Source organism: Podarcis tiliguerta (assembly GCF_965153285.1).
Source record: "Podarcis tiliguerta genome assembly, chromosome: 12".
Taxonomy (NCBI): Eukaryota; Metazoa; Chordata; class Lepidosauria; order Squamata; family Lacertidae; genus Podarcis; species Podarcis tiliguerta.
The window spans coordinates 48,250,773-48,269,796 of record NC_139545.1 but is presented as its reverse complement, the minus strand read 5'-3'; the positions used below and the strand labels follow the sequence as shown (position 1 = coordinate 48,269,796).

Sequence of the window (19,024 nt, the reverse complement as noted above, 5' to 3'; positions counted from 1 at the left end):
TAGTGGGTTCCTGGTAGCTCTGTTGTGCAACGGATTGTTGAATTGGATTCCTCTGTTGTTCAACATTATAACTCACCCATCCGCTAGTGCAAGAACTATCTGACATAGAACACTGAATGAAGGTCATGGTAGACAACTTTAGCCTAGACTTTATCCTAGTCTGACCTAGTATAAGGCAGCTTCTTTCTTTATATAATGTCACTATGAGGCTATACAATTAAAAGCAGGTTTGATTCTTAATTAGTGGGTCACTGGGGTCAGGGACAGGTTTATTTGACAAATATGGAGTGTGTGCTCACCGGTGGGTGTGGTGGGGGGAGTCCCATCAGTTATTCCACAATAAATGAGGTTATTTATTTTCCATTGCTTTATGTAAGTGCCCTCAGACTGACAGCATGCATTGTGAATTTATTGCACTCGGCTGATAAAGCCACGGAGGCTTCTCAAATGATGCTCAGAGGCGTGGGCAGGCCATGAATTATTTATGGCTTACTCTGCATAATACTTAAGAGCTTTTATGAAATGCACAAATACTTTCAGGATTTCAAAAAAAAGAAAAAGAAGGGGGGGAGCCCAAATTAAAGTGGCACATAGACAGCTTGTTTTTCATTGGGGATGTCACTCCATGATGAAATACAGACTTTATATGTAGGCCGGAATTCAGTTCTCTGTGTCTTCTAGCTAGCAAATAATACTTGTTGACATGCTTTGTTTATTTAGCAAATGTAGATCTTCCTTCTGTCATGAAACTCAACGCATTGCTTGTGGGACTCCCGAACAGTTTCCCAAGCGGGAACTGACCAGGCGCAGGCCAGTTTAGCTTTAGCAAGTTGGTTGTGCCATTCATCTTTTAATAGGAGTTGAGACAGAACTGCATTAGCCTTTGTGTTGGGTGGGAGAGATTCAGAGATTTGGAGGTAGTTTCTGGTTAAGCTGCTGTTTGCAACACTTCAAGCTGTACCTGGGCAAAGCTCCCAACAGCACAACAGACCAATGTACTGCTGTTTCGGGCAGTTCTTGGGTACAGCCTGTGGCATCTTTATCAACAAGCAGCATACTTTTCTTCCTCCCATGGGAGGGAAATGTTTGTATGACTGATGCAGAAAGCATTGGAACTCTCAGTTGACAGGTTCACAGAATTGTAAACCCAGATGGTACCAAAAGGATTGTCAAGTTCAACTTTTCCCTTCTTTTTCTCTACCCTATCAAGCATGGCAGAGCCATCCATACATTACTTTCCCACAGATTGACTTAGATCTGTGGTTCCCCCACCCAGGGGATCTGTGGCACCATTCACATAACAAAAACTACCATAGTCAACATTTTCAAAAGTAAGGGGTGCATGGCTTGGCTTTTGCAAAACAGGAGGTCTACAGTACTTAGCTAGTTGGGAACCCCTAACCTAAATTATGAGGATGCGGGTGGCGCTGTGGTCTAAACCACTGAGTCACTTGGGCTTGCCGATCAGAAGGTCAGTGGTTCAAATCCCCGCGACAGGGTGAGCTCCCATTGCTCGGTCCCTGCTCCTGCCAACCTAGTAGTTCGAAAGCATGCCAAAAGTGCAAGTAGATAAATAGGTACCGCTCCAGCGGGAAGGTAAACGGCATTTCCGTGCACTGCTCTGGTTTCACCAGAAGCAGCTTAGTCATGCTAGCCACATGACCCGGAAAAACTGTCTGCGGACAAACGCTGGCTCCCTTGGCCTGTAAAGCAAGATGAGCGCCGCAACCCCAGGCTTGTCTGCAACTGGACTTAACTGTCAGGGGTCCTTTACCTTTTTTTCCTCCTAAATAATGCATTTTACATACTGTGTCATAAGCAGTGTGTGAACAACAATGTGAAATGTACCTAGGTACCTGCTACACACAATTAATTCCAGGTGATTTGAGAAAATAAAGACTTCCACAGGGAGAAGGGGGAACCTGTCTGAACTATCAAGATGGGTGACACCTGGCTTGAGAGCAGTACATGTGAAAAGGATCTAGGAGTCTTGGTTGACCACAAACTTGACATGAGCCAACAGTGTGACGCGGCAGCTAAAAAAGCCAATGCAATTCTGGGCTGCATCAATAGGAGTATAGCATCTAGATCAAGGGAAGTAATAGTGCCACTGTATTCTGCTCTGGTCAGACCTCACCTGGAGTACTGTGTCCAGTTCTGGGCACCACAGTTCAAGAAGGACACTGACAAACTGGAACATGTCCAGAGGAGGGCAACCAAAATGGTCAAAGGCCTGGAAACGATGCCTTATGAGGAACGGCTAAGGGAACTGGGCATGTTTAGCCTGGAGAAGAGGAGGTTAAGGGGTGATATGATAACCATGTTCAAATATATGAAGGGATGTCACATGGAGGAGGGAGAAAGGTTGTTTTCTGCTGCTCCAGAGAAGCGGACACGGAGCAATGGATCCAAACTACAAGAAAGAAGATTCCACCTAAACATTAGGAAGAACTTCCTGACAGTAAGAGCTGTTCGACAGTGGAATTTGCTGCCAAGGAGTGTGGTGGAGTCTCCTTCTTTGGAGGTCTTTAAGCAGAGGCTTGACAACCATATGTCAGGAGTGCTCTGATGGTGTTTCCTGCTTGGCAGGGGGTTGGACTCGATGGCCCTTGTGGTCTCTTCCAACTCTATGATTCTATGATTCTATCTAGCAATTTGTTTTGGGGGCAGGGGAACTCAGTGATAAGTTGACCCAAATAAAATTTCTTCCTGATCCTAACTAACTCAGTTGAACCCCTCCAAAGGATGCAAAGCTGAAAAATGAATTGGTGCCCTACATTTAGAACCCAGAAGTGTGCTGTGTTACTTGAACTTGCCTTGTCTTAACATAACATCCTTTGTGGGTCAAAAATCTCCCGTTTCTAACAAGCCCATGCTTTTAGTAGTTGTTTTCGCTGCCAGCAGGGAAAGCAACTCAGGAATTCAACCTAGCTATACCTTTACCGTTAGCCCTTTTTTCCAATGTGGACTGGCAGACATCAGTGCAACCCGGTGGGGCTTATGGGTGATGGATTAGTGGAATAAGCACTCCTAAAAATCCTCAATGTAAAAATGCTTTAAGAGGGTCCTTCCTGGGGATTTTGTCTTTATTATAGACTTAACACTCGTTGCTGTCATGCTGGGGACCTATTTACAAATCTCCCTGGTACATAGAGATCACTGCAGCAATTCACAGGTACCCTGGCCAAGTTTGTGCAGCTTTTATAAAGTTAGTCTCATAATCCAGAATTTCTGTAGCAGGCCTGTTTTGAGAGTCCTGCTAAACATTGTGCCAATTGTTAATGGCGATGCTGTGTATCATCATTAATCCAACCTTTGCATTGGGTCTGAGATTTAGCCGATTGTCATGCGTTGCCACTATGGCTTCCCAGGGGCCAGTTCCCATGTTGCCTCAGTATGGAAACATACTAATTATGTTGTCCATACTCAGACCAGTGTCAGCAGCTGGACAGGGAGAAGAGATGAGGGAGATCACATTATCCCCAATAGGATTGTAGCTTCCATACATTAATTGAGACAACGTGCACGCCCTTTTCCAGAAACTATCACACAGTCTCAGTGACTTATGAATTGGGCCATATGTTCCTTGTGTGTTCCAAAACACTTTAGTTGAAAACGTTTAATGCTTAAAAATAGCCGCAGCATAGATCACTTTTGAGTGAGCAGAGTGCAGCCAAAGGGCAAGGGTGGTGAAGTGAAGGTCAGTTTTGAAAGGCCAGGTGCATGTGGTCACTGACAAGGGAGGTTTTATAGCAGAGGGACATTAACTGGTAGCAAAGTCATTAGCAGAAAAAGATGTGACCTGACAAAGAGGAAAGCAGGTGGATGCACAGAAGTTGGTGAGCTGGGTCATGAGGTTCCAAATTTGATAGGACAAAACTCCTCGGCTGGCTTCTTTGTTTAGTGCCTGTTGAGTTTGACAACAGTTCATGCCTGAGGTTTGCCAAGTTAACACCATGGAGATTCATTGTGTTTTGGCTGAAGGATGGATGATATGAAAGTTCTTTGGGTTGTACTTGAACCTACCGGGCTAGATTCAAGGTACTGGTGTTGGTGTACAAACCGCTATGCAGCTTGCAACTAAAAGATTGCCTCACCCGCTACATACTTCACCATTTACTGCATTCTGCAGGAGAAGGCACCCAGCAGCAAAACCATTCTGCACAATGTTGGGATCGGGCCTTTAGTTTGGTGGGACCTGCCCTTTTGACATGCCTTCCTGTTGCATTTCAAAACGGCATTTTGTCACCTGCAAAATATGTTCCTCTTTCAACAAGTCTTCTAAATTGTTTATTTCCAGTTGGTATCTGTCCTAAATCTGAGCTGATTTTATGTACATGTTGTTGTTGTTTTAAACCAGGCATAGGCCCTCCAGATGTTTTGGGACTACAACTCCCATCATCCCTAGCTAACAGGACCAGTGGTCAGGGATGATGGGAATTGCAGTCTCAAAACATCTAGAGGGCTGAGGTTGCCTATGCCTGTTTTAAACCATTTATATATCTATAGTTGTGGTTGTTTCTAATCCCTTTTACATGTGATCTTCATCGGTTTTTATATACGCAACTGTTTTACATGTCACATTGTAAATAGCTTTAAGATGCCTTGTGGGAAGTGGCTCACAAATTAAACAAATAAATAATCTGTGCCTGCATGTCACATAAGACAGTAATGAACCTCCAGTCTAACTCCCCACTCCTCAAACCATCCCCGCAAGCCTCTTGATGCAATTTATTCCTCATTATCCAAATAGCATCCTGATTGAAATGGTCCCTCCATTAAAAATTGTATGACAGATACACTGTCCATCAGAAGCCTTGTTTATTTCAGCAACAGCAGGTCCTCTTGCAGGATGCTACATGTGTTTCTTCACAGCGTGATGGAACACAACCTTAGATTGATTCCTTTCCGTGCAATGCTCCTCCTGAGATTAAACAGAGCAGCTCTAAGCTTTATAGCAATCAGCTTCATACAAAGGACTTTCTTTCCCTTTCATCTTTTGATACCAAGAAGTTAAGAGTCCTTGTTTCTTTTCCCTGTAGTGGCACCTAAGCTGTGATAGCACCATCAAGTAAAAAAGAAAGAAATGAATTAGTAGAGATGGGTCCATTAGAGTGAATGTTGGTGATGTTTGGAAATCAGATGGTAGCTCACCACACTTCGACCAGTGTGATGTATCAGCAGAGTATTTGGAGCCCAGCAGAGTCTTCAGAGATTTCCTGCTCTCAGCAGAACAACTTCTTATAGAAGTTAAGGGAAAAACTCCTCTCCCACAAGTAACAAAGTGTTTATTGCCTCTAGACACAAGACAAAGCGAAACACTACTATCTACAGTTCTTCTGGTCTTAGAAGTAAATATACATATGTACAGAGAGATCCACTAACACTATCACCATGCTAGCTGACGCTGCTGTGTAAAACCCACAGCTACTTTCAGAGTCAGTCCCTGAAAACAAACAGGACAGGACAATGCATAATAAAAGCAATGTCCTAGAGACTGTTACACCTGTCTCTGCATTCCTGAACCAATGGGAGGGTGAAACGCTCAGCAAGTCACATTATTATTATTTATTAAATTTATATACCATCCTTCATCCGAAGATCTCAGGGCAGCTCACAAGATAAAAGCACAAAGTAAATAGCCGGTGTGGTGTAGTGGTTAAGAGCGGTAGACTCGTAATCTGGTGAACCAGGTTTGCTTCCCCGCTCCTCCACATGCAGCTGCTGGGTGACCTTGGGCTAGTCACACTTCTCTGAAGTCTCTCACAGAGTGTTTGTTGTGGGGGAGGAAGGGAAAGGAGAATGTTAGCCTTAGGGTTAAAGTGGGATCTCAAATCCAAACTCCTCTTCTTCTTAAAACAAAACCAAGACATAACCCGCCATCCCACAAGCATATTCACAAGGCCATAGAATATTAATCAGCCAAAGGCCTGGTTGAAGAGGAAAGTTTTCTCCTGGTGCATATAATAAAATAGCCAGGCAAACCTCCCTTGGGAGAGCATTCCACAAACAGGGAACAGCTGCCGAAAAGACCTGCTCTCATGTTGCCACTTTCCGGACTTCATGTGGAGGAGGCACACAAAGAAGGGCCTCAGAGGATGACTGTGGAGTCCGAGTTGGTTTGTACGCTTGGTCTTGCTGTGGTAACCCAGTGCATGCGGACGTGGGGGATGTGCTGACTCAAGACCTGAGACCACGTGCTGTGTAATTTAGTCCCTTGTTCGCATCACACCAACATAGGGCACTGCCCCATCAATGTCACTCTGCCCTCAGTCAGCCGCTGCTTTCTCAGAGCCAGTCCAAGGGATGGCACTGCCTGTCAGCTTCCTCCTCCTCAGCCTCATCGTTGCCTTTGTAGAACTCAGCAGGGAAGAGGACCAGAATTAGTTGGCTCTGCCTATCAATAAATAGCTCTGGCTCCACCTACTGTTGGCCTCCATGCCTTTCCCACTAGCTGCCTCAATTTGCATGAGCCACCACTTTTTAGAATATTGGTGAGGCTGGGATCTGTATATAGTTTATTTCGGAGTTGGAGGAAAAGATTCAGTACATTCTCTAGATCTGCCATCCCAGGGTTGCACAAGTTTTGCTTATCTTTCAACCCTTCGCCACAAAGCCATGTTTTTCAAACTCTGTCCCAGACCTTTGTGTGGTCTTCAACTCTGCTGAAGAGTCCCCATTATGGGGTGGGAGCCTTGGTGACACAGCATCGCATTTGATTATAGTGATACGATCATTTCTTTGTGTCAGACAAGATGGAATCGTTGCCATTGCTCTGTGCTTTCAAAGGAAGCCTCTTTTCATAAAGGATGACAGTAGGAGTGGAAATAGTGTTTGATGTAGACACTTGAAAGATGTACCTCACACACATCTTCTGTCTGCTATAGAAACACAAACTGAGCCTTGGAGTTCAACAAAGGGAATCAAGTTTTTATTTCTTCTTAAGCCTCACTTTTTTCCCTAGCTTGCTTTGTGTGTGTGTGTGCACACATCTGAAATAAACTATAACTTCTGTCAGCTCCAGCAAAAGTACACTATACAGAACAGCGATCTATAGTATATATATATACCATGTATGCCTCACCTGCACCTAATTGCTTCCATTTTCGTACTGTGAATTTTAAAGATGGATAGGGAAGCTTCCTGGCAGATTTTGCGAGTCTTATCAAAAGGCTTGCTTACCTTGAAATTATTTGGATGTCTTGCCCAAGCAGGAGTCTCAGGATTTGCCCTGAAATGTTATTGTATGCAAAACCTAGTCACCAGAATGCTGGACTAGGTGGCCATTAGCCTGATCTGGAAAACTCTTTTTTTGCAGATATTCGTCATCTGGTTTCTGATGCCTTTCTTCCCCCTAACATCAAACATTCCTTATCTCCCTCATCTTTCTCAAGCTTCTTTGACTCCACTGGAGTCATTCTCTGAAAAACCCTCAGAATCCATCCCCTCAAAGCTGTGGTCTCTGTTGACCTTTTGTTCCCCTACAGGAAACCTTGATTGGTTCTACTTGACCTTTCCTCTCCTATTACTGCTGTTTCCCTTTCCTCTCTCCCTCCCCTTCTGTGCTTCTTTATCAGATTGTAAACCTGCAGATAAGGCAGGGATTATTTTTTTTAACCACCTAGTGATGTTTAGGCACTCAATAAGGAATAAACATTATTAATGATACCGTTACTCCTACTTTATGATAGGTCTGTGCATTTTAAGCACCTGCAATAATTGCATTCAAATTAATTTGAAAGGCCCCGTTTTACTGTAATGTCTTGCAGAGCTTGGACTGCATCCGGGTTTCCTTGAGCAAAGAACGTAAATGTCATTAAGAAAGGGAGGGCGGAATTGAGACAACCAAGCTGGAGTCAATGAATAAAACTGATCTCCCATCAGTTTTGTGGTGGAAATGAGCATGGAGGGAAGCTCTTACAGCTTCTTCCAAGAGCTGCCGAAGAAAGTATCAGCGTTTAAACAATAAAATGTGGCCGCAAACAACTGCTTAAGAAGCAGGTGACCAAAGCATATGACTGACTGGACATGTAAACAGGTCAGTGCTGCAGCTGGATAAAGAACAGCTCCAGCATGAAATTCAGGTATTCAATTGCAGTGCTGCTGCAGCTGACTGCCCAGATGTTATGCTAGTTGTGTTTTCATCCATCTGCTGTGCTGCTACTCTAGAGCAGGCACTCTGCATCAGGTAGACCTTGGAGGTAATCTGGGGTGACGGCAAGAGGGAAATACCGTATTTTTCGTCCTATAGGACGCACTTTTCCCCCTCCAAAAATGAAGGGGAAATGTGTGTGCGTCCTATGGGGTGAATGCAGGCTTTCGCTGAAGCCTGGAGAGTGAGAGGCGTCGGTGCGCACCGACCCCTCTCGCTCTCCAGGCTTCAGGAAGCTGTCCACAAGCCTTGGGAGCCCATGGGAGTGCCCGCTGGGCTCCCAAGGCTTGCAGGCAGCAGCCTGCAGCTCGAAGCACAGGGCGCGCTCCGGAGCATGCCCCGTGCTTCGGGCAGATGTCCACAAGCCTTGCGCGCCCGGCGGGAGGTCCCACCGGCTCGCAAGGCTTGCGGGCGGCAGACTGTTCTGGGGGCTGGGGTTGGGGGAAGCTCGGGCTGGTTGGGGGGGATTTTTTTTTTATTTCCCCCCAAAAAAACTAGGTGCGTCCTATGGGCCGGTGCGCCCTATAGGACGAAAAATACGGTACTGGTGATTTGCCACTCTCAGAACTAACTGCAATGTTTGGTTTATAACGCAGGCTGGGGGTGGGGATGGGCTTTTCATCTTTCACATCTTTCAAATTCCAGAGACCCTCCATTGCCTAATAATAATAATAAAATTTTATTTATATCCCGCCCTCCCCAGCCGCAGCCAGGCTCAGAGCAGCTAACAACAATAAAAGTAACACAGCATTCTAAAATCAGAAGCTTAGCTGACATGAGGGGATTCGTGGGGCTCAGCAAGTCATGCATTGCATGCACTCTTCTCATTTATTCCCAATACTCTTTGCCATGCTTCATTTTTAAACAAAATTTTCAGCAACAAATTTCCCAATAGCAAAAGGTTTCGGACTTCTGTTGACTGGACAGATAGCCTTGTCTTTGGGGATTATTTTAGCTCATCATCTTTCCTTGTTTCTCACATTCAATCAGTTGTCAAATCATGTTGCTTCTTCCTGTACACCACTGCAAAAAAAATATATGTCTTTCCCAACAGCTAAAACTCTAGCTCATGCTTTGGTTATTGTAGTTGTCTACATTTATCTTTAAGTAATAAGCAATATGTGCATGCTCTTAAGAAACTGTGGAAAGTGTAATTTTTATATTATTTTTTTAAAAAATAGCAACCACAATCACACACCTTGTAAATCAACTATTATTACACTTGAAAACAGATAGCATTCCTCTGCAGCCCCACAAATCCAACTCAGTGGTGTAACATTGGAAAAGGTCAATCACTTCTCCTACCTAGACAGTTACCTTTCCAAAAGGGCCAACATTGATGCCGAAATCCAGCATCGCCTGAGCTCTGCGAGTGCAGCTTTCTCCCGATTGAAGTGCAGAGTGTTTGAGGACCGGAACATTTGCGGGGAATCCAAAATGCTTCTTTACACAGCTATTGTACTACGAACCTTACTGTATGCTTGTGAAACATGGACCACTTATAAACACCATCTCCAACTCCTTGAAAGAGTCCATCAACGGTGTCTCAGAAAAATTTTACACATCACTTGGGAAGGCAGGTGAACTATCAGTGTACTGAAAGAAGCAAAGATCACCAGTGTTGAAGCAATGATTCTTCAACATCAACTTCGTTGGACTGGTCATGTTGTGTGGATGCCTGATGATCGTCTTCCAAAGCAACTACTCTACTCCGAACTTAAAAATGGAAAGTGTAATGCTGGTGGTCAACAAAAGAGGTTTAAAGACTGTCTCAAGGCAAATCTTAAAAAATGTAGTATAAACACTGACAACTGGGAAACACTGGCCTGCGAGCGCTCCAGTTGGAGAACAGCCTTTACCAAAGGTGTCATGGGCTTTGAAGACACTCGAACTCAGGACACAAGGGAGAAACGTGCTAAGACGAAGGCACACCTGGCAAATCCACACTGTCATCAACTCCCGCCCGGGAACCAATGTCCCCACTGTGAATTGGCCTCTACAGTCACTTACGGACTCATTGTTAAAACCGTGCTTATGCAAGACAATCTTACTTGGCTATGAGTGATCGCCAAAGAGGAAGAAGATTTTAAACAGACAGTTCACCTAACAAGGACTCCTGCTTGCGCAATGAGGCTTCTCCCTTTCTTCTTTGTGCCCCCCAAAAATAGCTCCAAGGAGGGGTCAAGCGAACCTCCAGAACAGCACTCAGGGTGAAGAGAGGGAAGCTGGAATGTGCAGAAAGAATGTTAATCACAGCACAACATTGAATTCCACCCTTTACAATTTATTTCGTTTTATTACTTTAGCCTTGTAGGGAGTGGAAGAGAAGTCAGAAGTGCACAAATTCTGGGTCATGAGCTGCATGGCATTGACATCCCAAGAGTGCCATTTAACATTTTCTATAGCTCCAACTTCCAAGAGTGTGCTGTACAGAAAAGAGGCGACATGGTCCTTCCACAGGCAGCTTACATTCTACAATAGATGAAGAAGAGGTAACAGGAAAGATGTCAATAACTGGCAAATGCATAATGGAGGTGACATAGAGAGGAGCAAGATGATGGTAGAAATGTTAGGCTAGGATGCTGTTGTCTTTGCTCCCTGAGACCTTTGATATTAGCCAATCCACCTTCCTCTTAATAGCTTCTTAATCCTTCTTTGGCTGGCTCTGAAGAACACAAGGAACAAGATACAGAATCATAAGAGGGGCTGATTTTAGGATTGCAACATTTAATCAATCAATCAATAGGCGAGACGCACAGGTGCATGAGGGACCGGGAAAATTGAACTAGAAGCTTCTTACTGGAGAAAGGGAGAAGGGTGAAAGGACAGAGAAGAATGGGGGAGGGGAGGTGTTTGCAAGGCAGGTTTCTGGGCAATAATCTCAGCAGCAAACCAGAGTAGTGTGTGAACTACAAAAAAAACCTCCCCACTGAAAAAAATCCATTGATGAACCAGGGATAGGTACCCACCAGGCAAACCCTGTGGAAAGGGAACAAACACACCTTTACTAAACTTATGACATTACCACGTGCCCTCCCCTGGCTTCTTCTTTGGTGATACAAATTCTCCTTTTTGGTAATACATAACTCGCCACACTAAAGAAGTGTCCATTTAAAACTAAGGCAGAGCAATATATATTGTCAAGGGTTTGTGCACTGCCTCCAGCTGCTTTTTGGTAACATTTCAAGAGGCCATAGCCTTTGTAATCTCCCTATCTATTCACAAAATTAGTTCTAAAGACGCTATTGCACTCAGACCTAGCATATTGTAACCACTATCAAATTATATCCTAGATTGTTGTTGTTTCTGAAGCGCACCCAGTCTTCTTGCCATCCTGTATTTCTTCATGGTGGGAGAAAGAGCTTGGTTGTGGAAAGGCCTGTTTGGAGTAAATGTGTGTTGCTCTTGAATGTTCTTGCCACAAAACATGCTAAATGCAAGGGTCCGTGCTGCATTAAAGTGAAGAGTGATTAAAGCTACTTCTTGCGTAATAAAACACACTAAGCCATGTTATGCTGGCTTAATGTACCAATGTGATGAGATGTTCATTGTTTAGGTAAATTACAGCAAAGCAACTGCTTAGAGGGGTGTCCCAGCCCCCATTCATATTAAAAGGGAAGGAGGAGGAAAAGAAGCTGTACCAAAGGGGAAAGAAGAAACACTAAAAGATAATGGCCCATAATGTCAGAGAGATAAAAAAAGATTTCACGTGTCTCCAGGAATTAAGGGCTCTGTTCCTAATGTTACAAGCAAGCTGTTCCCTCTTACAATCTGCTTCCTCATACTAATAAAATGGAACTGTAAGAAACTGGAGTTTATTTCTGCATTGCAGTAGTCTGGGCTGCACAAGCCTCCCCCCCCCCCCAGCCCCAGGTACAGGCACAGCGTGCAAGACCAGGGGTTTTTATATGCAAGCAACACCCCATTGAGGCCAGAAAGGAAACTCCGTAAAATTGCCACACACCAGACATACATTGCAATCTGCTCCCTTCCTGGCTAGATTGCTATTATGCATGAGACTCTTCTTTCTGCAAAACGTGCTGTTTCCGACCTTTGCTGCATTATGACTTAGCAAGTGGACCCTGTTGAAAATCCCTCTACTAGAATAGGTAAAGGTAAGGCAAAGGCAAAGACAGCTATGGGGTGTGGCACTCATCTCGCTTTTCAGGCCGAGGGAGCTAGTGCTTGTCCACAGACAGCTTTTTTTGTCATGTGGCCAGCATGATTAAACAGCTACTGACGCATGGAGGACCGTGACGAGTGCTGGAGCTCACGGAAACACCGTTTGCCTTCCCGCCGCAGCTGTACCTATTTATCTACTTGCACTGGCATGCTTTTGGACTGCTAGGTTGGCAGAAGCTGGGACAGATGCAACGGGAGCTCACCCCGTTGTGGGGATTCGAACCGCCAACCTTCTGATCTGCAAGCCCAGGAGGCTTTGTTGTTTAAACCACATCATCACCGGCGTCCCTGTTTACCTTTACCTTACTAGAATTGTGGCTTACTGTTAAAGCTACAGGATCCATTCCTGTCTTTCTTTGCAGCTAATTCCTCTGCAGCACTGGCATTGAGAAGTAAGACTCTGAATAGTGACCATCTTCTGAGCAGGAGAGGTTATTTGGGAGTTCTGTAGCAGACTGCATTTAATGGGAGAAGCTTACGCCTGTGGAACTATGGTTGTTGCTGTGCTCAAAGTTCTTGAATAGACAGAAGCGCCATCCCTCTGGGGAAAGCTGCTATCCTACTTTTGGTGCAGGGAAGCCAAAGTATGCTTGGACACTGGAAGAGAATGGAAACCACAAAGGAGAGGAATTATTTATTGTGTGCAGTTCTGGGAGCCCTTTGCCCTGTGTGCTACCTTGCCACAGGGCAGGTTTGTCTGGAGAAAGCATTGGTATAGACATGGCCTAAGGCAGAATCAAATCCCCAGTTTTATAAATAAGGAGGTGGAAAGCTTTGCATGCAAACTGAACCTAGCATGATTATCTAAACTTACTTACTCCCAGCAATTCCTATCCCACCTTCCTACACTGAAGTGTACTCACCTTTGATTCATCGATTCTTTTCTGTGTACATCTGTCTCGGATTTCCCTCCTCTGCTGTAGTTTTGTCCTTTTGCTACCAGACCTTGTCCCACCATTAGTCTGCTCTCACAAAGCACTCCACCTTCCCTTCCTTGCTACCCCCATATTCTTGGCACTCATTCCCTGCTGCTACCTCTCTTACTTCCTTCAAATCCCTCCTCAAAACCCACCTTGATCATGAAGCCCTTGGCACAATTCCAAAATATCCTACTGTAGCTCAGTCTGCAACTAAGCCCAAGCATGTGCAACCAAAACAACTGCACACTGCTTCCTTGTATATCCCCTGCCTCCCATTTCTTTTCCTTCCTGCTCTATTGCTTCCCCTGTGAAGAATTTTAGACTGTAAACTCTTCAGGGCAGAGGCTTGAGCTGTTGTACCGTACTTCTACTCTTCAAGTGCCATGAACACCAGTAGTGTTCTGTAAACCACCATCGTCATTGTCATTCTGTAGTTCCTTATTATATATTTTCCCGCCACCATGCGGGTATCAGTTGCATTTTCTGCCTTGGGCACCATCATGTGTTTGGTCTTTCTCTGTCCACTGTGATGCTTTTGGCTTGCATTTTCTTGGGTCTCCACCAGCACTTGCTCTTGCTAAGCCATTCCATCAGCGTCTGTCTTTGGGAGTTGTGCTAGCTCAGTTTAGGGCTTTTGCCTGGCATTAATTGCTGGTGCAATTTGGAAATAAAACCAGATTGTTCTCGTCCACCTGTCGTGGGCTTCTCTTCTATCACTCAACAACGGCCTCTCTTAACTAGAATTGCCTCCATTTCCTTCACCGTTCATATTACATATGGGACTTCAAGAACTTGCAAGCAAATGGCTTATTTGTTCTTAATCTGTAAACCTGCTACACATTCAGCCGTTGCAGCCTGCTGCAACACCTCGGCCAAATGCCTTTTATGTGAAAAAATGGTATGTTGTGAATACAAATTGCTAGGCAAGAGCCACACGGAACATACGGCTGTGATGGGGCGACGATTTGGATGTGCCGCTGACAATCTGGCATCTTTCTTCCTTGGGTCCCTTTTGCCACCTGAACGTTAGCTTCCATTTCTCATTTCATAGGAAGAGATGGGAGATGCTGAAGAGAGAGGCCGTAAAACGCTGGTTTAATCAAACACAGGAAGCTCCCGTATATTAAATCACACCCTTGGCCTCTCTAACTCAGTGTTATTGACTTTCCACAGTTTCAGACAAGGGATATTTTCCAGCCGTAATGGGGAACACCAGGGAGTGAACCTGGGACTTTGCAGGCAACAGAATTGCTCTATGCCCCTTCCTTGTGTCACCATTCAATTTACCCGTGGACCAAATACATGCATTGTTTAGCCAATAGGGTATTGTGCAGCTCAGCCATGTTTTAGCTCACTGACAGGCAATTGGTGGCCCGTGGGTCACATGCAGCCCCTAGCCTAATTTTAGATGCTACAGGCCCCAATGTACCATTGTATTTTATCATAAGTAACACTTGCAGGTTTTTTATGGTCCTGACCGTGTTTTAGTGCTGTGGGATCAGTAGTTAATTCTTTTTTGAACCCAGTCTCCTAGAACTGAGCTCTTGTGTAACAGCCATGGGATACTTCCATCATCCAGATCCATAGAGCAGCACATGAGCTGCAGGCTGGAGCGGAGTAGACTTGTGGCAATGCATTGACCACACTTCCTTGGGATATGTGTCAGCAGACTGCCTCTCTGTGGCCAGAGAATGAGCCTTTCCAGACAGTTGGAAAATTTAATTCAAATGCTGCATAATGCAAGATTTAGAAGTGCAGGACGTCAGCATGACAGCCCCATAGCAATATCCCTAAAGAGGGCCCCAAGCTGCTGTCAGATTTATTGATCTACATTTCTTGTGTACACTTTTACTATTGGTATATAGGGCTGGGATGGGGGAAGGGATTTATCAGTTTGTGGGTATTATTATTGTTATTCATTTTGTGTTTTTATCTTGTATTTTTATGTGGTGAACCACCCTGAGATCTACAGATGAAGGGCAGCATACAAATTTAATAAGTAATAATAATGTATACACACACAAAATCTGGCGACTCTCAACATATAGGTAAAGATAAAGGGACCCCTAACCATTAGGTCCAGTTGTGACAGATTCTGGGGTTGCGGCACTCATCTCGCTTTACTGGCCGAGGGAGCCAGCGTACAACTTCCGGGTCATGTGGCCAGCATGACTAAGCCGCTTCTGGTGAACCAGAGCAGCGCACAGAAACGCCGTTTACCTTCCCGTTTACCTATTTATCTACTTGCACTTTGACGTGCTTTTGAACTGCTAGGTTGGCAGGAACAGGGACCGAGCAACGGGAGCTCACCCTGTCATGGGGATTTGAACCGCCGACCTTCTGATCAGCAAGTCCTAGGCTCTGTGGTTTAACCCACAGCGCTGTTTGCAATTTCCGGAAAATGTGATATAAGGTATAGAATATACATTATTTGATATTGATATCCATTTGAGACGGTCAGCATTCACTGAGCACATTATGCAACACATAGTTAAACTCTGGAGCTCATTGCCACCAGAGGCAGTGATGGCCACCAACTTGGATGGCTTTAAAAGAGGATTGAGACAAATTCATGGAGGAGAGGGCTGCTGATGGCTGCTAGTCACATTGGCGATGTTCTGCCACCACAGTTGGAGGCAGCAATGCTTCTGAATACCAGTTGCTGGAAGCCACAGGAGGGGAGAGTGCTCTTGTGGTCAAATCCTGCTTGCAGGTTTTCCGCAGGACCCTGTGAGAATGGGATGGTGGACTAGATGAGCCATTGGCCTGATCCAGCAGGCTCGTATGTTCTTAGGAAAACCACATCCCATCAATGGGCAAGATCTGAAGTGCTGCAGCTAGAGTTCTGCCTGCACAAAAGGGCTTCTCACCTGCGGCAGATCCATCTGCCGTCCAAAATGCCCCCTTCAAGCCCCCATAAGCAAAGATCTGCAGTTGGAAGGAATTGTCACTCTTTCCTGACGTGTATGCACGGAAGAGCTTTATCAGGCAGATTCCTAGAAATCGTAAGCGAGGGAGATAGTTGAGTCAAGGGATTCCAGGATAATTCTTCATATGTACTTGAACAAACAGCTCTTTGCTTAGAGAATTAGGTATTTTCAGCATCGTTTTGGCTGAAAATAGCCCCCTATAAAATTGGAAACATTTTTTTTTTAAAAAAATGAGATTCAGTGGTGACCTTTATCAGCTCTGATGACAGCTATAAATCAGGCTGAAATTCTCATCAGGTTGCTGGACAGAATTCATTACAGACCAAGATTGCTGTGTTATTTTCTGTCTTTGATTGAGGGACGCCCTATTAAAATGAATTCAGCTTCAATAATATGAATCACACATTTCAAAACACAAAAGGAGGCCTATTACTCATTGATTCTTAGGACGACGATGATTACAGGACTTGGAGACTACTGAAGCCTTATTGTGTTTTGCTTTGGGTCACAAAGCCGATCAATTTCTGCTTCTTTAAAGCAAGCCAATTTGCTCTTCATTAAATTTCGACCCTTTGCTGATGATGCGTATTGACTGTAGCAGCAAGATCTACAGCCCCAGCAGATCAATGATGGTTCACTTTTTTTCTTTTCTTCTCTTCTTTCCAGTAGGGTCTGAATTTCCAAAAAGAAGTGAAATCTTTCAAAGATGGTTTAATCATTCAGAGTATAACATGCATAAACACATTGTCTCAATTGCCATGGGGATAACCATGTGGCTTGGTTTCCCATGTAGCTCTAGAACAGAGAGGGGGAACATGTGGACCTCCAGGTGCTCTTGGACTGCTGTGCCCATCATCCTTGATCGTTGGCTATGCTGTCTCAAGGTGATGGGGCATCTGGGTGGGATAACTAGTCTCATATGATCAACATGCCTAAGTCCAATTAATGCAGGAAGGGGTTAATGCCATAGAGTAAGCTGTCCTGACAGGCTTAGCAATGTCTATTTCCCTTCACTTTGGGAAAAACTAGGAACTTCCCTGTTTAGGGAAGTTTTTAATGACTGATGTTTTAATGTATTTTTAATCTTTGTTGGAAGCCGCCCAGAGTGGCTGGGGAAACCCAGCCAGATGGGCAGGGTATAAATAAATTGTTGTTGTTGTTGTAATCAAGTCTTTGTTCTCCCCCTGTCCTCCTGAGAAGCTCAACATGTGAAGAGGTTTGAGCTGGTTGCTACAGCTCAGACCACATGGCTCTCACCAGCCGCTCTTGAGGACCTAAATTTTTCACCAGTTTGTGAAAGCTAAATTTTACTACCTGTGCAACCTTTTCTGAAGCACGTGAATCTGAACTCTGGAGAGTTTTTAAGAGGGGATTTTGGAAGTCACTTTAAAGGGTATATTTTAAAAGTCTAACAGCCTATATGTCTACACTTTACTTTGCTGCATATTCTGTGACTTTAAATCTCTGCTGGGATTCTGTCACCAAGGTGTTCTTCCCCTAAACTTGGATCTTGGTATCCAGGAATTTTCACCAACAATCCGGAGGGTCACAGATGGTGCCCATCCCTGCTCCAGCATGCTTGTTTTTCTGCTATTGGGGGCTGCATTTCAGATGGTCAGTTTTCAACATGATTTTCTTTTATACACTAAATATTAAGTGTGTGCTCTCACAAACACACTTCTCTTGTTGTGCTTTTTGTACTACAAACCTGTGTAAGTTTAATGGCCCTTTGGTTGTTGTGGATTTTACAAATAATAATAATAATACAATCTGATAATTGTGATTTGGTGAAGCCCTAAGAACTCTCTGAGTTCTGTCTCATGCAATTACAGTTCTCAGACATTCCTGGATAGCAGAACCATGGGAAAACCAGTTTGATCTGTAGTATGGTCTTTTATTTAGTCTTTCACAGAACAATATAATATTCAATGGCCCAGTTCTTAAAGCAGGGGAAGGTGAAACTATGTTGCTGGACTACAACTCCCATCATCTCTGGCCATTGGCTATGCTGGCTGGGACTGATGGGAGTTGGAGTCCAGCAACATCTGGAGAAGTGGAGGTTCCTCATCCCAGCCTTATAACATGCATTCTTGAGCCTATGGCCCAGGGTTACAGTATGTCAGTATGAGCTCCTGAGATATAGAGGTAACACGTCAAATACTGTATGTGGAGCCATGCAATTAAAATTTCGCCAATATATCTCCACTTCGTGGATCTCTAACCAGGAAAGTATGGTGGATAGTGTTACACGCATTCACAAAAGAATCACTTGACATTCAAAAAATATTTTAACTATACCTAGATTTGTGGCCCTCGGGGATTTGTTACTCATCTGCAGTAACATGGATTTAGTTACCTCTTAACACACAAAGCCATTTTATTACGCAAGCAGGGCTGGTTGAAGAGGGACAAATTCAGACAACATTTCAAGGCTCTCCGTGGGAATCTGAATCTACATTAGAGATAATGAACACAAATCCTACTGCACTTTAACTGCCAACAAAAGGATGGTCAACTAAAATCCCGGCAGGGTGGAAGCGGAGATATTTAAAATCTCTGGTTTTGATCATAGGAATTCAGCTATTGCTAGTATATACAGCAGTAGTTTGCAAACTTGCTTTCTTTTTTAAGTGGACAGTTATTTAGCCCATTTGCTGCAGTGCTGTCTTTTCAGTCTGTACCAGTTGCTTTGAGTTAAATTGCCTGGAAACAGTATTGTTGTGCATTTCAAGGCAATAGAAGTTCATACATGCCATTTTCATGGAACTCTTTGAACACTGACTTCTGTGCATCTGCCAAGGCCCCGAATGCTGTATGAAATTCTAGGTGTAACCTAGAGG

The 19,024-nt window shown here is 44.3% G+C and overlaps 1 protein-coding gene across 6 annotated transcripts in view; it reads left to right on the top strand.

Annotated features, from left to right (window-relative positions):
- Positions 1-19,024, top strand: part of DPP6 (dipeptidyl peptidase like 6) — a 486,229-nt gene that overhangs the window by 340,163 nt on the left and 127,042 nt on the right. The window lies entirely within an intron of this gene.